General features: G+C 39.8%; 1 protein-coding gene across 3 annotated transcripts in view; it reads left to right on the top strand.

Moving 5' to 3' along the window:
* Window positions 1-17,554, top strand: part of GRAP2 (GRB2 related adaptor protein 2) — a 101,107-nt gene that overhangs the window by 65,239 nt on the left and 18,314 nt on the right. Inside the window, exon 1 of one of the 3 annotated variants that reach the window (XM_085048711.1) lies at window positions 16,662-16,736. The exons of the other annotated variants lie outside the window; for them this stretch is intronic. The gene's annotated coding sequence lies outside the window, so the exon portion shown is untranslated. Of the gene's footprint in view, window positions 1-16,661; window positions 16,737-17,554 lie in introns of those variants that run through there. 3 annotated transcript variants of the gene reach the window in all.

Here is a 17,554-nt window from a genome sequence, read left to right as displayed (position 1 = left end):
TTTTATTATCTTATCATGAAAAATCCACCAGCAACTCACAGAGTACAAACTTAAATCCTCGGAGCTCTGGCATTCCTTTTTTATTTTTAAAATCTGGCTACATAAATAACATCATGTTTCCAGGTCATAGGCACTCCAAGATACAACTGAGTTCTAGCACAGGAGGTACTCTCCATAACCCTGCAATCTAAACAGGGATTATCATAGGATTGGATCAACTTTTGAAATTGTCTCTGTGCATAACGGGGCCCTGGTAATTGTTTTGTGCAGAAATGTACAGTGTGTAAAGCCAGGACACTGGAGGCTTCTCTCTCACTGCTTTTATGTCGCCTTTGCTGTACCACATCAGACTGTTTGTCTGTCACATCCAGTACCCTTCCCTAGTAGTGGTCAAAAATACTGATTCTGAGAGAGGTGACCAAACCCTCTGTGAACCAAGTGTGCAGAGCTCTACACGGGGATGGAACAAACACTTTCTAATTCTGTCATGGAGATTAGTTTACAGTTTCAAGCGCTATTATCAAGTTTCAAGCTGTATTGTCATTACACTGCTTGGACTGTATTTTCTTGATAATTCTAATAGTGTAACAGATCTCTGAGATTAAATCCATCAAAACAAAAAAAAAGTCTCTGAGTTTACTCAGGTCTCAAAGAGAACTGAGTTTAGTCTGTAAATTCTTTCCCATCTTTGACAGAAGGTGAATCTTGATTCATTGAGGCCATCAAGTACTGCCACATTCTTAGTAGAAGGGGATGAACGACATGCAATATTCCATTGCAAAAAATTACATTGGTGTTGTCATAATCATGTCATTACCTTCAGCAGAGGCCACGTGCAGCACTTGCCTCCTTTGCCTACTGATTTGACATGGCATATATTGTAATCTCCTACACCCCAAGTAATGACACCTGTACTACGTGCCTGAATGGTTTAATGCTTTCTTCTCCATCTGCTGTAACAAGCCTATTCAATCATGAAAATCTCTGCATGTTTGTGTTGTCAGATTAGCTTTAAATGATCTTCAAGAAAATATTTTTCCTTTCCCACAACATCACAGCAAGGCAGTTCTCAGTGGGGCTGACGCTGCTGCTCACAGAGTTTCCTCATTCCGAGCAGCAGCTGCTTCTCTCTGTTTCCAACAGAAGTGAAGCCAACTATTTCTGCTGAAAGATGGTGGAGGTTCTACTGTCTACTGAAAATCTCAGTGGGAAGTGGTAAACAATTTGAAAGGACCATTCCAACTGTGGGCACCTCAGGTGTCCTGAAAGCTCGTAACTGAAGGAATAAATTAAACACTGGAGGGGGTTTTGAAGGGAAATTTTTTAAATAAAAAAGTATTGTGCAGGTAAAAAAACGTGAAAAAAAAATTCATGTATTGTCTACACAATATTTCTGTGATCTTCAAGTAGAATAAAAATCTAGATTAATTATGGTGTTGTTGTGGCTATAAAAACAAATGAAGGCTCAAACCCAAAGTGTCAAGTTTCTTAAAGAACCCATATTTAAGAATAATTTTACTTAGTAAATTAATTAATAGATTTACTTGTAACATCTCAGGAAATTCATTTTGTGCCCTTACAGTTAATGCTGTAATTCTTAATGTACTCTGTGCTTCTCATACATAGTAAAACCTCTGAGTCTGTATTTTAAGTTCAAAATTCAGATCAGCTGAATGTGCACAGACATGGCAAGTACCTCCATAGTACATACTAATTTATTTTATTTTTATTTTTTCAACTAGTTTTCAACATTGTTCATTGACTGTTCCCCTTGATTGTTGCAGTCACTGGAGCAAAGAGGGTTGAAGCAAGCACAAGATGATGTCTGTAGAAATTAATCATTCGTTAATAACTGCAACTGGAGAATGGGTTTAGAAATACTTCCCTAAATCTCCAGGGCTTTTGAGGGTCAGTTCTTTAAGCATCCTGAGCTTTATTATTAATTAGTTCTTTTACAGAAAGGCTTCAACTGACTTTCAGATACTGTTGACATTGGATGCTCTGTACTCGTAGAGATTATGTCTTCATTGCCAAAAACAAGCAGTGCTTTAATAGTCAAGTGGTTTACTCCAGGTCTATTCCTCAGTATAGAATCTCAGTGATTTTATGGCACTGTGGCTAGCTGTGGTCAATGCAATATGCCTCCTTGAGGTAGTAATTCCATTGAGAATTTAATAAGCAGTATCTGTGTTGATGTGAAAAAAAAAAGAAAACAAAGGAAACCCATCAGTTCTTGAGGTGCAGGCAAAGTCATAGCAGAAGAAAACCTAGGCCTCATCAAGCTCTCATTCTAAAGAGAAAGGTAAAGGAAGAGTGGGAAGTAGAAGGGAGGAAAGATGAAGGGCTTGTTTGGATGGGGAGCTCTCCCAGTGTTATCCCAGGGCAGTTATTTCAGGACAGTTCTTCAGGTAGCCATTAGTGCTCCAGAATAAAAATTCCTTATTCTGGCTTGATTTATGTCTCTTTGGTAGTGCCTTAAAGCTCCCAACACCTGCTTTTATTTTAAGTGTCTTCTCACTGTAATAAATCATCAGAGCACCATCCTCAACTGAAGGATCCTTTCCTCTCCACAATGAGCTAAACAGTTTTTACCATTCCTTGCATCCCATAACTTACAGACACACTGGGAATGGTAATACACGTGTAGCCACTACTTTGAGTCTTCTAAGCACTTTGTGATTTCAGTAAGTAATTTCAGGAAGATTTCTAAGGAAGCCCTCAGTAGTTCAGGAGACGGTGTCAGTGACTCAGAGTCAAGCCTTGTCTCTGAGTCAATACTGAATGATGTGCCCAAGCACATTTCTTGCACATGAGACCCTCATCTGTAGGTTGATTGCCTGTGGTCATCAATTATCCTTCAGCTAATTACATAAGCCTGAAGGCATTTTGCCCTGATAGCCCAGGCAGGTCAGTTTGATTACAGTTTGCCTTTGCATATCTGACATTTTGATTTTAATTGGGCAGTTGTTGCATCTGCTCCTAACCTGCTGTGCACTGCTGAAAAGCACTGGAGGATGGATTTCATAGTTAGGTGAAGGGATAAATAGAGTCAGAGAAAGCAACAGCCAAACTAGAGGTGCCCTTCAGGGAAATCTGGGGTCAAAGGACACAGTCATCATATTTTAACATTCAGACTTAGCAGTTCAGCTAACTCATACCAGGCATGTCCAGATAAGTGTTTTTTCAGTGGGGCTGCAGGGAAAAATGCCAGTTTGTAATAAGGCTTCTTAATTAAAGTGCAGGGTAGTTTTAGCAGGCAAAGGAATAGCTGTAATCCTTTAAAAAACACCAAGGAGAAACTGCAGCAGTGTGTGGTGCATGCCCAGCACTGCTGCATCCCCACCCTGATGGAGCCTATCAGGATACCAGATATATCAAAGTGAGTCTGAATATAATTCATGATTTGTGAATGCATTGGGAATCTCTTGGAATGAGCAGTGGTTGTTTTCCTAATGAGTTATTGCTATTTGGAACAGTTTTGTTTAGATGTTTAATTTAACTTTTTTGCTTGAAATATTTTTTAGCTTTTTAGCAGAATGTTCTTTTGAAATGTTTTTCTCCTTTTCAGTCTAAATCCTGGCATGACATTTTTAGGAAGTGGTTTTGAATGCATCAACTTCTGCTCTGCAATCTTAGACGCTTAATTAACCCAAGCTTCGGAAGGGCTGAACATCTACCGCTTCCCTTTCTAAGTTGTTGTAGAGATGAGCAAAGTACAGCCACCATCAGACAGAGCAACGAAGAAAACAGTATCTCAAAATTCAGTGAATGCTTTGTGAATATTTGTGGATTGGCTTCTTTTACAAAGATGATCACTTTATTAAATATAATCATTTTTGCAAAGCTAAACTAAAAAGCAGGGCTCTTCTGTAAAGACAGAAGAGGCAGCCTAACATCATCAAATATAGCAAGATATGCAATAGTAATGAATCTGAACATTGTCATCCTTAAATCTGAATGCAAGTAAAGTAAATACAAGAAACTGATAGAGACCAGAGCAGAAAATGGAAGTGCAGTGAGCATAATAGGGTTTTAATTTTTTTTGTATGAAAGCAGAACTGCAGTGTTGATACAGTTTTTAGATATATTTAATTTGGACAAAATTAATCTCATTCATCGTGGAGGTAATCACATGAATCCCTGTTTTGGGGGGTTAAATCTCCCTGTAGCGGTGCATGGGCCTTGTTTAAGTCTTGTGACAAGTAATTGCCTCCACTGGCAGTTTTCTCACTGCAGAGGCTTACCACCTTCACAATGTATCTTGAAGGGCAAGAGCTGCACAGTTCCTACAGTTTGTGGTTCTCACAACTTTCTTCTGCTGACTTCCTAAGTATGTAGAAGAAGAACACATTTTTGGTGGCTGTGTGAGGTACATGACATGTAGTGTTTTCTGCTGTGCCTAGTAAAGTAACTTCTTTTTCCAGTTTGGAATTTTCCCCTACTTTCCTCTTTTGCATTGTTTCCTGAATTCCATCTACAAATATTCCAGTTTTTTAAAACTATATGAGGGTCTTCAGCACATAAAAGTCAGGAAATAATGATTGTAATGATAGCCTCATTTTAGTGTGTGTTTTGATAACATGCAGCGGTATAATTGGAGTCTAACACTGAAATCAGTATCATCGTATGAATGCATGTTGAAAGGAAATCTCAAATCATTTAATGCATATCTTCTACCTAAATGATTTCCATATATCTTTGATCTAGGCATGTGTATGATTTATATCATTGCCTGAATGAGACTTGTGTTTCATTAGGGTAGTCATTGTAGAAAAATGAGGTTGCAGTCTCATTTTGTGTGATTTCAAAGTTAACCCTGCTGTGTTCAGGGACTTGAACTGCAGGATGGCCACAATCCCTTTTAATCTACTTATTTTAGGATTCTATAGGCAGCTCTGACCCACTGGTTTTTGTTACGGAGCATGATATGGAGAAATGCCATTTGCTTCAAGTAATTCGCTTTATGGATAGGAAAGACAGTGAAAGGCTAAGGAGAAAAGATGTAGCACAGAGTTACAATAATTAGGCCAACAGACTATATAAGAGTGTTCAACAAATAAGATATCAATTCCCTGTGTTTTCCTTTTTTTGCTTTCAACTCTCCTTCATGAGGATTCTTAGATGACAACACTGATATCAGCATTGTGTATTCTGGAGTGTATCTGTAGGAATAACTGTGCATGATGTTTTGTTGTGGTGTGGAAGAAATAGTGTATTTTCCTCCCCTCACAGACCCTAATGTGATGCTGAATGTAACACCTGGCTTCTTTAAATATGTACATACCCATTTCTCAGTCTGAGAACAAAAATCAAGGTAAAACAATCATACTCTCATGCTTAAGTGAGCTGATAGGGCCAAAGCAAATTCTCAGGGCATATGTGAACTGGTTTGTAGATGTTGTAGATCATATTGTGCCTTTGCCCTGATTACCTAAGCTATGATATCCTCAGCACATCTGGAGTTCCCACTGCTGTTCAAGACCCTCATGGGTTTTACACAATGTTTTTGTGTGGAGTATCCCCAGACTGCATCACCAATTCCAGTGCTTGATAGATCTTTACCTCTAGAAGTGTGCCTTGGACTCCCTAAAAGAAATTGGATTTTCATCTCATTCATTTTATCTTCTGTACAAAGCCAATACAAGCACAGTGGGTAAGCTGGAATTGCAATAATATGCCTGCAATTGCCACCCAAAAAAAATCGAAGAGTAGATTTTCTCTAAACTTTTTGAACTAGAATTGCACTCTCTGCTTAATGGGACGTAATCTGCAATGATTTGGTCCAACATTTAGGCTTTGAGATAACGAAGCATACAAGGCTTAATACGAATACAAATGTCATGAATGTGCACTTTTGTTTTCATTAAAGCACTTTTACTTGGAGATTTAAGTACCGCTCCTCAGTGGTTTGTATGCAGACTGTGTCACTGAGGAAAAATGACTGAAACTGAGAGAGACAATGTCCACTCTGTTCTCTCTCACCAAGGTTAATTGAGTGTGGTATCAATAACGTGCAGAGTAGTGGGGGGGGAATCTACAGAGCTTTATGCAGTTAGCAAATTTTAACAACTTCAAGGACACAATAATTTGGACATTTTTTTAAAAAAACCCAACTCAGATCATGGTGGTGCTCTTTACCTATGCAATTTGCTGCAATTCTGTTCCTCTAGATGTAAATGTATCATTAGCTCTGTACAAAACCAAAGCAGACTGTTTTTAGCTCGAAGCAAGATTTCTGCTTGCTCTGCTTGCCCCACCCAACTAATATTTCATCTTCTCAATAATTAGTTCATGCATGGCTCACTGATTCCATATTCGCAGCAAGATTATCTTCAATTTAAAGCACTGAGTCCACATCACATGGACTTGAATATCTTGTGAACTATCTTATGTTTGCCTCTTCATCCTTGGAAAATGCTTCCTGTGAGGCATTTCACCAGAATCTGTCTCCATATGGATAGGTACATTTTTCTTAGATCAGAACTGAGTCAGTGTCTTTATCTAGAGTTTCAAACCCAAGTGCTTGAACTAAGGCTCCTAAGCCTCAGTATAGATGGGCCTATACTTTCAAGGCTTAATGCTTAAAGTTGCTAAATATGCAAGGATCAAACAGACTTGAGGGTGGACTCTAGAAATCAAACTGCCTGTGAACTTGTGCTTCAAACTGGAAGCATGAGCAGGAGCAAAGGAGCACAGTGTTAGGCCAGATCATAGTTTGAGAGGTTGCCATGTATTCTTTCTATGGAAATCTTTCAGTAGGTGTTTCACTGCTAATGATGTTTGACTAATGTATGAATTCCAGCTTCAGCTGAGACCTGCTCATGCTCTTGGGTGCTCCTTGTCGCCCATGTGCACACAGCACACATACCTACCCTTCAAGTGTACACAGACCAGCTCGTTCAGATTTGTATTTGCCAAAGAAAACACAACACACACATCACCTGAAGTATGCTCATGGGACCTCTATTCCTCTGTTCAGGCATACTGCAAATGAGTATCTTTGATTTATAATCAGTTCCCTAGAGATACACAGGTTCAAACATACTTTTGCTGAGATGTGTTCAGGCTTGTGTGTAGAATGGCTGCTCCTGTATGAGGGTAGTAAAGACACTTCATGTGATGCTGTGTTCACCCACTTGTGCATGTAATCTCTCCTTCTTACACACATGCAGTCTACTGTTTTCCATGCATGTATTGTAGCAAATAATTTAAATCTCTTTCTTCCCATCCTGCTTAATATGCAAATGTGGATAGCACATCAAGATTAGAAATAAATGTAGCAGAATGTCTTCAGTCAACCTGAAATGTCGAATGACTCATTCACGCCCTTTGCGCAGTGTTCCCTTTTTGCCACATGCAATCTATTGAGTAGTCTGAAGGCTGTGTGGCTCCTTGCTGCAGAGCTGCAATTGATTACTTGCTCACTAAAGGACTGGGACTGTGATTATTTTTGCAGGGTGTACAGGGGTTATGCAGAGAAGTTTCAATGAACCTTCTTGCCATGATGGTGCCCTTGCTGTGGGAAGGGGAAACATATGATGTCAGACTTGATCTACCTGTAAGGAACTTTTTATGCTTAATTAAGTTTCAGTCTACGCATTAGTTCAGTAACCAATATTCTTACCAGGAGTTTTTATTCCAGATAATAAGAGCCTGTTCCAATTTGATATAATTCAATTTTGGATTGAGATAAACAAGAATGAGTTGTTCCTAATTCAGAGTAAAAATGTCTACATGTTAAATCATTCAGGAACTACTGCTGCTGCACTTTAATTTCAGAGGTATCATAATCCAAGTGAACTAAAAAATGCATTGACAAACATGAAATATGTTCCACACTTCTACTTAAAATGGTACAATCACTGTGCAGAGAAAACCCCAGGAATAGTAACAAGCTGGCATTCACACTTATAATGAGGAGAAAAGTTGGATTGACTGTTGCAGTTGCATCTTTATATGTATGAATTATTGTAATTGATTTCTTTTAAAACCCTTTCAGAACCATTCCCAAATGCAGATGCAAATGGGCTGACTTTAATTTATAGAAATGCAGTTTTGTAGCACTTGTAAAAGAGGCTCTGTGTTTAAATGGAAGTTGAGCTGTGAAGACCCATTAAGCAGAAAAAATATAGTTAATACAACAAAGAGGTTACTCCAAAGGTAAATATGCAAGTGGGGCCATTATGCAATGAAGGTATCCCAACCTTGCTTACTATACCACAACACAGATTTTACTAGTAGCATTTCAGTTTCTCTGTCCTTACCTAAATGTGAAGCTTTGTATGTGTATCAGTTTGTCAGTTCTTCTCAGAACAAAGGTAAGGTGGCTGTGAGCTGCAATTATGTATAGCATGTCCAAGATAAGAGGACCATGAAAACCTAGTTATCAGATTTCCCATGTTTGTGTTTACAAAATCATAGCTAAATACATCTTGAACTAGACTTCTACATGTCATTCTTTCATAAAACACAAGAGGAGAGGAAAAATATACAAGGGAAAAGAGGCAAGCAAACTTTTCAGTAAAAAAAAACCAAACCACAAATTGTGCTGTCAGATGAAATTTTGTACAAAAACAGGTTTATATTTAAAAGGACAAACTCTACTTTTCCTTACTGAGCTAACTGTAGTTTTTACCTTTGCGCAGAGCCATATCTATTGGCACGCTATTTAATTTCAGTACTAGAGTTCCAAATTTTGCACAATTATCTGTGATGGCAGGACTAATCTTACACAAAAAACCCCAAGGAACATAGCAGTTTCATCACTGATCTCGCTCTTCATCCCATTTTACACAAATTTTTATCAGCTGGCTCTATAAAGAAAACATGTAGTAGCTGATTGGAAACATAGTATTATGTACCCAGCTGTATATACTAGAACATCTTCATAACATTTTGTTCACATATCCCACTCAAATGTATTGCTTCAATACAGAGTCCAGTATAAGATTAAAAACTATTTTGACTAGATTGGATTGATGCCTTAATATAATGGATTCTCTAGGCTGTGCTACACCCAGAAATAAAGAAATTACAGCTTTCTGTTACATCTTTCATATTTTACATAGAAAAGAGGAGTTTCATAATGTGGAAATGAACCAATGGCATAAAGTGAACTTACTCCTATTTTATCACAGATATTTCCAGGTTGTCTCCCTAGATTTCCGTTTCACATTGCAAAGTGCATGACTGTGCACAGACCAAGGGAATTTAACATTCACGTGCACATCCAGTGTGTATTCATCTACAGACCTGCATGAACACCAGAATTCCTCAGCTCTTAGTTACAGTGCAAGAGCTCAGATTTACCAAAAAGCATGCTGGAAACTATGTTTTTTTGAGTCCTCTCTCTGACAGTAAAAGTTGCAAATAATGAATCTTGAGTATTCTTTCCCATTTTTTGAAACCCAAATATAAGGAAAGCACCTTGGAATATCTGTGTCTAATTGTAGGTGGGTTTTTTTGCCTGTGGTTGGTTGTTTTTAATCAAGTCTGATAGTACCAGATTCTTGTTTCTGTTTTTGACTCTTTTGCTTTGGAAGTGACTTTTGAAAAGTCCTCCCTGACAGCATAAATGTGTGAAATACATCATCATTCTTCATCCCAGTCTCTTGTATGATCGATTTGAGAAGTATAATTCTCCATCTGACTTGCAGCTAGCAGAGTTCCCCAGAGCTGTTCACAGCTGGTGTGGTTCAGAGAGGTTTTGAAGGTACTTGAAATTATTAACCAGTTTTAGGATAAGTAGTCTCAGGATTTCACAGAGCCCAAACATGTTCTGATGCCTACTTGGGTCCCTCTTGACTGCAGTCTTTTACTAAAAGTAGATCTTCTCAGGGGATAAAGATTGTAAAGGGCTACACCTGCATAAAAGCAAGTGTATGTTCATGTGCACAGATTCCAGAACAAATTCAGAGGTGTACATTTTGCTCTTTTTCTGCCCTGTATCCATTTATCCTTCCATGAACCTTTAATATGAGTGCAAGTATCCTAAATGCAGACAGTTCATTGGTATATTGATATGGTGCATTAATCATAGCAGTCTTTTGCAGCACTAAATTTTATGAATTCACAAAGTGCAAGCTCCACCTGTACACAGAAGTGGATCCCTTGCTCACATACACGCACAGGCACAGTGGGAACAGAATTGATTTTCTGATAACCACACACTGGCAGTGCACCATGTATCAGTCAGTGCTGGAGCTTACCAAGAAAAGATGAGAGAAATTGAGAGGCAGTTAGCAAGATAAGGTATGAGGAGATTTAAAAGAAAGTAGCATAGAAGGAAGTGGCTACATTTTTCATACTTTAGTTGTTTGTCTGGAGGGCTTGAGAAGGAGCTGCTCGACAGTTGTGCTGAAAGAAACGATTCAAAGCAACTTCCCATCAGGCGGCATTCCTCAAGTGTCTGCTCTTGAGGAGCAGTCGGGGAAAATTCATTCCGTGGGAAGCAGTTAATGGAGCTGCATTACCGACCCCTTATTGCTCTGTCTGATAGGGAGACAGCAGGTTCACTTTGGCAGCTCCAGAGCCCTGATCTGTTCAGATTAGGGGCCCATCATCTGTCTGGCTTAATCAGGCATGTTTAGATATATTAATCATGATTAGAGGGGTGTAGTGCAGGGAGGGGGAAGAAATAAAGAGTGAGATTACTTTTCTCTGGCTTCAAAAGGAAGCCTTGCAAATCCCACTGAGTCAAAAGGTGCTCATCAAAGGAAAATTTAAATCCTGGAAAGGAATTTTGTGTTGAACACTCCAGCTCTGGATTCAAATCACTGAAGGAGAGTCTCTTTCCCTCCCTTCTTTTCTCCATCTGCCGTCTTTGCGTGCAGCAAAGAAGAAAATCGGCAGTTCATGCAACCCACATTGATTTTGGCTTGATATACCCTGCTTAGCTTATCCGTAGCTCCAATTTTAATAGTGCTATTTCAAAATTAGCCATTATCATAATAGTCTAGACCTCTGACTCCTGTGTTCTTGTCATGTTTATCATTCAGGGATGCACAGGGTACCATTGCAACAGCTTCTAGGACTTATTTGGTAATTGTTAGTGTTCAAAAGGGGTAGTAATAAACAGATTTTAAAGACTGGGGAGAAGTTCTTTTTTTAATCAGTAGCAGCACTTCAGTGTTTTAAGATTCAAACACTCTAAAGAATAATTAGCACAATGTATTATATAGTGAGATGTGCCAAAATTGCTACTGTTGTAACTTAGTATAGTTCACAGATGATGATGGAGATCACCTGATTAACACTTAAGAGTCTCTGAAAGTGACCAGCAAGGAGAAGAAAGTATTGGCTCCCAAGAGACCAGCAAGGAGGAGAAAGCTTTCTTAGACCTCTCTCAATGCTGAGGATGATCAGAAACTAGTCCCGCTGCTGGAAGGCTCCAGAGCAGAGGTCAGGCTACAAGATCTGTGGTCTCTTGCCCTGAGTAACTGGCCCTCTTTTGCTCCTAGGTGAGATAAATGTAGGACAGACTTGGAAAATGTGCTCTCGTGAGGACCATATTCTGTCCATCTTTCCCTGTGGCCTTCAGCCTTTTTTGGGCTGGCAGATTAATCCACATTTCCAAGTGAAGGCACAAAGCATGGTGAACAGAGGCCCCTTGACAGTGAGCTGGATTTTCTTTGGTCTCAACAAGCAATCCTTGAAACACAGTTTTTAGGCCTAAGCTGGAAACCTCTTACATGGAACACTACAGAACACAGCAGGCATGCTTTGGCTATGTGCCCTCAGAGCAGCTGGCAGCACAGAAGCTGTAAGGCAGCTGTTCCTGTCTGCACTCTTGGGCAGCAGTTAAAGAAAACCTGTGGAAATCCAGAAGAATTATTTGGTAGTGAAGAAAAATAAGTCAAACTTCCCTTTCTCTGCTGTAATCTGCTCCTTCCTCCTCTGGTATTCCAGTCAGTTCTGTGACAGTTCAGTTCTTGTGGTCTTGTAATTGCTGTCAAGATGATATCTGGGATGTCACAAGACTGGCTCAGTGTAATCACCATACAAATGCAGATGGTAGAGAACCTCACTGATTAGAATCAAAAACCTGCTGGAGAGACAGTATAATAATAATTCAGTGGCAGGAATTATGGAGTAGGGAACACAGAAGAAAAAGTTAGAAGGTTTGAAAGGATTTGACAAAAATATTAATATCATCAAGTTTGCCAGTACTTCTTTAGAATAGGAAAGTAGAGGATCATAGCCATAAACTTCCAAAGAAAAATCTCTCAGAAGTACAGATATGCTCCTCAGCTGAAATGGTAGGGGGTATCTTTGGAGATCAATTAGCAGAATGATGGGAAGCATTGTATGAATTAAACAGCAAATTAACACTATTGTTCAGGATTAAAGCCACATCCCCTTGCAATAAATGATGCTGCATTGATGGGGCCAGGCAGTTAAGTTGTACACTCTCCTGGTGGATGCACAACCATAGAATTAGAACAGTACTCTTAACTGTTAGAGCTTATTCCTGCAAGAAAATTGGCTTCACACCTTTAATTGAAATAATTGTACCACATGTGCAAGCACAGTAGGTGTAGTCATATCAGCTAAACTGAATGTGGTTTGTGAGGGTGATGGTGACAAGATCAGCACTAGAATAGCAATAGCTTTGCAACTGATGCTGATGACCGAGCTTTTTGAAAATCCTGGGACGTGATCAAAGAAGACTGTGCAGGTGAGCAACAAAACACAGAGCTTTCAAGACAATTTTTGCTAACAGGAAGCACAGCAAATTGGGAAAGAGCTCTTCCCAGATCAGTTCATGGAGCTCTGCAGGGAAGCTTTTATAGCACTGCCACTCCTGTGCACTCAGTCCTGAAAAAAATAACTGCCCACTAATGACCTGTCACTGTGGACAGCCTGAGCAGCTGTTGGCAGAGAGCAAAGCTGTGAGTGGATGAATTGCTCTGTGTGGAGCATATCTGAGTGTGGGAACAGGAATAGATGAGAGACTGGGAAAGATGAGACAGCCTCCATTCATAACATTCAGCTTTATGTGGATTTACAGTCCTGATGCTCCCAATTCCACAGATGCTGAGTTATCACTTACAATTACTTACAACAATTGAAATCTCCCTTTCCAAAGTTTCCACATTTGGACTTCTGTTTCCCTTGTTGACAGTGTTACTTTCTGGAGGCAAACTAAGAACATGAGAAAGTAGTTTATATTGAGGACTAACAAACCCTGGCCACTTAATTCTTCGTATATTATCAACTCAAATAATTCAGAGTAGACAAAATATTTGATGTATATGTTTTGTTGGAAATAACCATTTTTTCCTTTTTCTTTGCTTTTTCTTTTCCATTTGGTTTTCTTTTTGGCTGCTCCTATGCTTCCCAGATAGAAACTAAAGTGAATAAAATGTCTTGGAAAGAGAATCTTCTCTTGAAAATTTCAGGCCAGCAAATATTACTAGTATTTTGGGAGACGGTGTGTTCATAAGCGGTTTTCAGACATGTTTGCAGATGCATCTATTTCGGGTCACTCAGCTAAGTGCAAAAGCAGGTGTAAGTTTATCTGCATCAAGCTTTTTAAATCAAGGTCTTCCCAGACTGTGTCACAGCCATGGTTTGGTCATCCTGCCTAGATTGTGTCAGTAATAGATGATGATATAAGAAGTCTCTAGCAGGTAGTTGTGGAATAACCTGTCAGCCTGGGCTGAGTTTTACCCAGCTGTCTAATAGAGATTGACTAAAACACAGATGCATGAAGTCTGATGTCCTTCCCATTAGGTTTGTTTCCATTACTTATGGCTGAAGTATCTGGATGTTTCTTCCCATTTTTCAGCATAGCAGTGATGGATGTATTCTGCAAGGTGAAGAGGTTAATGTGTTACTGTAAGTGTGACCGAGGAGGAATATATAGAAATGGAGAAGAAAGAAAAAGAGTTATTCCCTATTCTATTTTATTTCCTCTCCTTTCTCATTGTTGGGAGCTTGCCAGTACTGAGTGTTTTGTTTATAGTATAGAAAGCCACATCTTTTATGGCTTGACATTTAATAGATTTAATATTATAGTGCAATAGTTCTGGATACATAACAGGAATCCATGTGGTGTTTTGTGACATTGTCAGGCAGCAAGCATGAGTGACAAGTCACCAGCAGCGTTCTCGCTGGGGGGCCCATTAGATCACATCATGGTAGAAAACAGAGAAATTAGGTCGTTCCAATGTGTAACATAATGTAATCTGTCATGCTGTTCACAGACCACAAGAAAGCACAGACTTAAACCCAAGAAGACTGAGGATTGCTGTCCCACCTGCCTGTACAGAAATTTGTATTTCCTATGTACTGTTAGCCACACATAAAAATTTTCACAACATGGCAAGAATTAGCTGCTTTGCTCTTCCTTTTTAGCCTCTTGCCTTCTGAACTGGTATATTTTTTCAGCAAAATATCTATGAGATTGCCCCCTTCAGAGGGAGCTCTTATTGTATCTATTCCTGACCGGTCTGAGTGCTTCATAATTTTCACACTACTGTTTTAATTTACAGATATTCCAGGGAGATTATTGCTTCCCCAAAAGGCAGTGTGTGTGTGTGTGTGTGTGTGTGTAGGGACTACCACTTACCAGCCTGCTGCTGGACTGGTTGTCTTGGTCTAGGACATTGTGGGGTTTTTTGGTGAAGTGCCACAGCTCAAAAGAAAGGATGAATTGGGTTAGGTTCAAGTTCCTCACAGTCCATGATGCTGTGCCTAGCAACAGCTGTTTGGGGAAGGAGAGTAAGAACAGGACTAGTACATGTCGAAGCTTCTTTCCCTATGGCCTCCCAGATTCTGACACTCTTGGAATGAACTCCTAGCACTTCTGTTATCAGAAATGATGGATAAAAAATTCCTGTTTACCTTTTCCATGATTCTCATTATTTCTGACATTGCTTTTGCATTCATCCCTCTGACAGCTTTTTTTAAGGGTGAAGGATCCCAGTCTTTGATTTGGTCCTTCCTTGTTCAGAAACTTTCCCTTCCTTTGGTCATCTTTAATTACTTTCTCTCTACTATTTCTAATGCTACTGTCTCTGTGTTTAAGATGGAGGGATGAGAACTAGCTGCAATATTCAAGTGATAACTATTCAAGCAGCTGCCCCAGGGATTTGTATATTGACACGATGTTGCCTTCTGCTTTGTTTTCTGTCGCTTTTCAGACACTTCCTAACCTGCCTTTTTGACTTCCATTCAGCTGACGCTTTGGTAGAACTCAAACAGCAGCTCAAAGGTGTCTTTCCTGAGTGGTAATTGCTAATTTTAAGTTCATTGCTGTGCTCACGTAGTTACGTTTGTTTAGTCCCATGTCCGTTGCTTTTGCAGTCATCAGCACTGAGATTAGTCTTGCATTTCAACAGTATTTTTAAAACCACCTGCAAGGCTTTGTGATCAGATTTAATTTGTATTACCCTGGATTTTTTTCTCCTCATTAAGTTTTGTCACTTTGTGTTTTTCAGATCATTTATGAATACTTTGAACAGCACATTCAAATTGTTTCCTAACTTTTAATCAGTTGTTAATCCTCTAGAGGACCTTCTCTCCTATTCTTTGAGAGCTTAGGAGGCCTTTTTAAGAGTCTTTAATGAGAGACTCCATAAAAAACGATGTATAAATGCAAGTTTTATAACAGGTGTTCACCAATATCCACATGCTCATCAGCACCTTCAAAGAACTCAGATTTGTGTAATATGACTTCCTTCTACAAAAGCTATGTGAGGAGGACTTGGTATGTTATTTCTCTCTTAGGGGCAGTAATTCTTTTCGTCATTCTTCTTTCTACCCATTTCAGGCATCCAAGAGGTCAGACCTGCACCTTGCATCCCCTCAAAACACATCTCAAACATTGGCATTGTGTTTGCTGCTTTTTTCCTAATACCGAGGCTGAGTTAAGACTAGAATTGTATGCCACAGTTTAATTGCTCAGCCTTTATTATTTCATGGTTTTTTTCAATTTCAGTCAAGACTTCTAAAATATTGAATCCTTTAATTTACTCTTGTTCATTTACTATTTTTTTGTAAAACCTTTTCTTCCAGTTCTTCAGCTTGAAATCATTCCCCTGGCTCTTCTCTGCAAAGAAAACCCCAGTGTGGGGACTTCCTCATACCCCTATGAAAGATGCATGGATGCAGAGAATTCTTTTAGCTTTTGTGCTTCATCCTTATCTTCTTTGAGCATTCTTTTTACATCTCAATCATCTGTCAGCCCTACAGACACTCTGGCAGGCTTCCTGCTTCTGTTGTCTTTGAAAATAATTTTATTACATGTTTTTATGTCTTCAGCTACTTGTTCCTCAAGATATGTTTTTCAACGGACTTACAGTTTCTCAGTTAACTTAGCAGATCTGTGCTCATTTCTGTTTTCCTTATTTGGGTAGCACTTGCACTTTTTCAGGGACCCTCCTTTTCTCATCTGTTAAATCACCCTGGGCTGAAGCAGCAGCCAAAGGTGACTCCTTTTGAACTGACACCACCATTTTAAATATGCAGGGTACCAGATATTTCCAACATTGGAGAATGGTAACTGTCCATGCCCGCACTATCCTGTGACAGACACAATTGTGTTCCTCTGTCCCCCATGCCCACTCTTGACTGTCCCTGTCCCCACACGTGGACCTGTTACTGATGTGTTACGCTGGCGCTGCAGGGAGGAGCCTGATACAGGCTGAGCTCTCTGTCTCTTCCGTGCCTTAGGTGGTAATACACCTCCTGCTTTTGAGCAAAGTGCCAGCGGAGAGGAGAGCTGCTGCAAGGTATGGGCTGAGCATGGCTCTGAGACTGCAGTGGGGGAAGCTGGGTGGGACAAGGTACAACAGAGGAAAGGGAGATTTTGGAAGGAAAGGTGAGGTACTGCGTGGTAGGGGAAGAGCATGGGATGCCAGGGCCATCTTGTTTATCAGCTTTCACAACAGGGCAGTGCTTTTGCAGGACAAATCCCTATGCCTCTGCCAAATCTGACCAGCTGGAATCTGAGGGGGGAGGTAGGCAAACAGAAGGAGGTGTTTCCCCATCACCCCAGTTCCCCACACCAACCCTTCTAGCGCAGCAAAGATTTGGGATTTTTTACTTGCACAGTATCATGCGGTACTGTGCTGCTCACTTTGGGTCTGTTGTTGCACCAGCTTCCCGTGTTGCTGCACAACTGTACTCTGTTGTGATGGGAAGTAGCACAGAAGACTTGGGTTCCCTAGGGAGATTAAGCACCGTCCTAGTTTGGGCCATTTCTTACCAACTGCTGTTGGATATTGAGTCCTGAAAGTTTGTTTCTGTGAATCTGAAAGTTGCTAGGAGGCTTATTTTGTTTGCACATAGGCTCAGCCCAAATGCTATGCATTGCTCTGGGTAGCAGAATAACCAAGACTTAAATGCAGCATTTCTGAGTCTTTTAGTGACTTGTTCTCCCTTATAAATTTTACTCTCTTATCACTGACAGTCAGTGAAACTGCACTGTTAACTCCGTAGCAAGAGGTTTGTGTTTTCAGAACTAAATATTCCCATGCCACTTGTATGTGGCTTAGCTGGTGAAAACAAAGCTGTTATCTGCCACAGCTCTTCTAGATTACAGGTCCCT

This window comes from Lichenostomus cassidix, chromosome 1Aa (genome assembly GCF_008360975.1).
Source record: "Lichenostomus cassidix isolate B80296 chromosome 1Aa, HeHo_3.0, whole genome shotgun sequence".
NCBI classification, from domain to species: Eukaryota; Metazoa; Chordata; class Aves; order Passeriformes; family Meliphagidae; genus Lichenostomus; species Lichenostomus cassidix.
The sequence above is the reverse complement of the archived record's forward strand: the minus strand, read 5'-3'. Positions and strand labels throughout refer to the sequence as shown.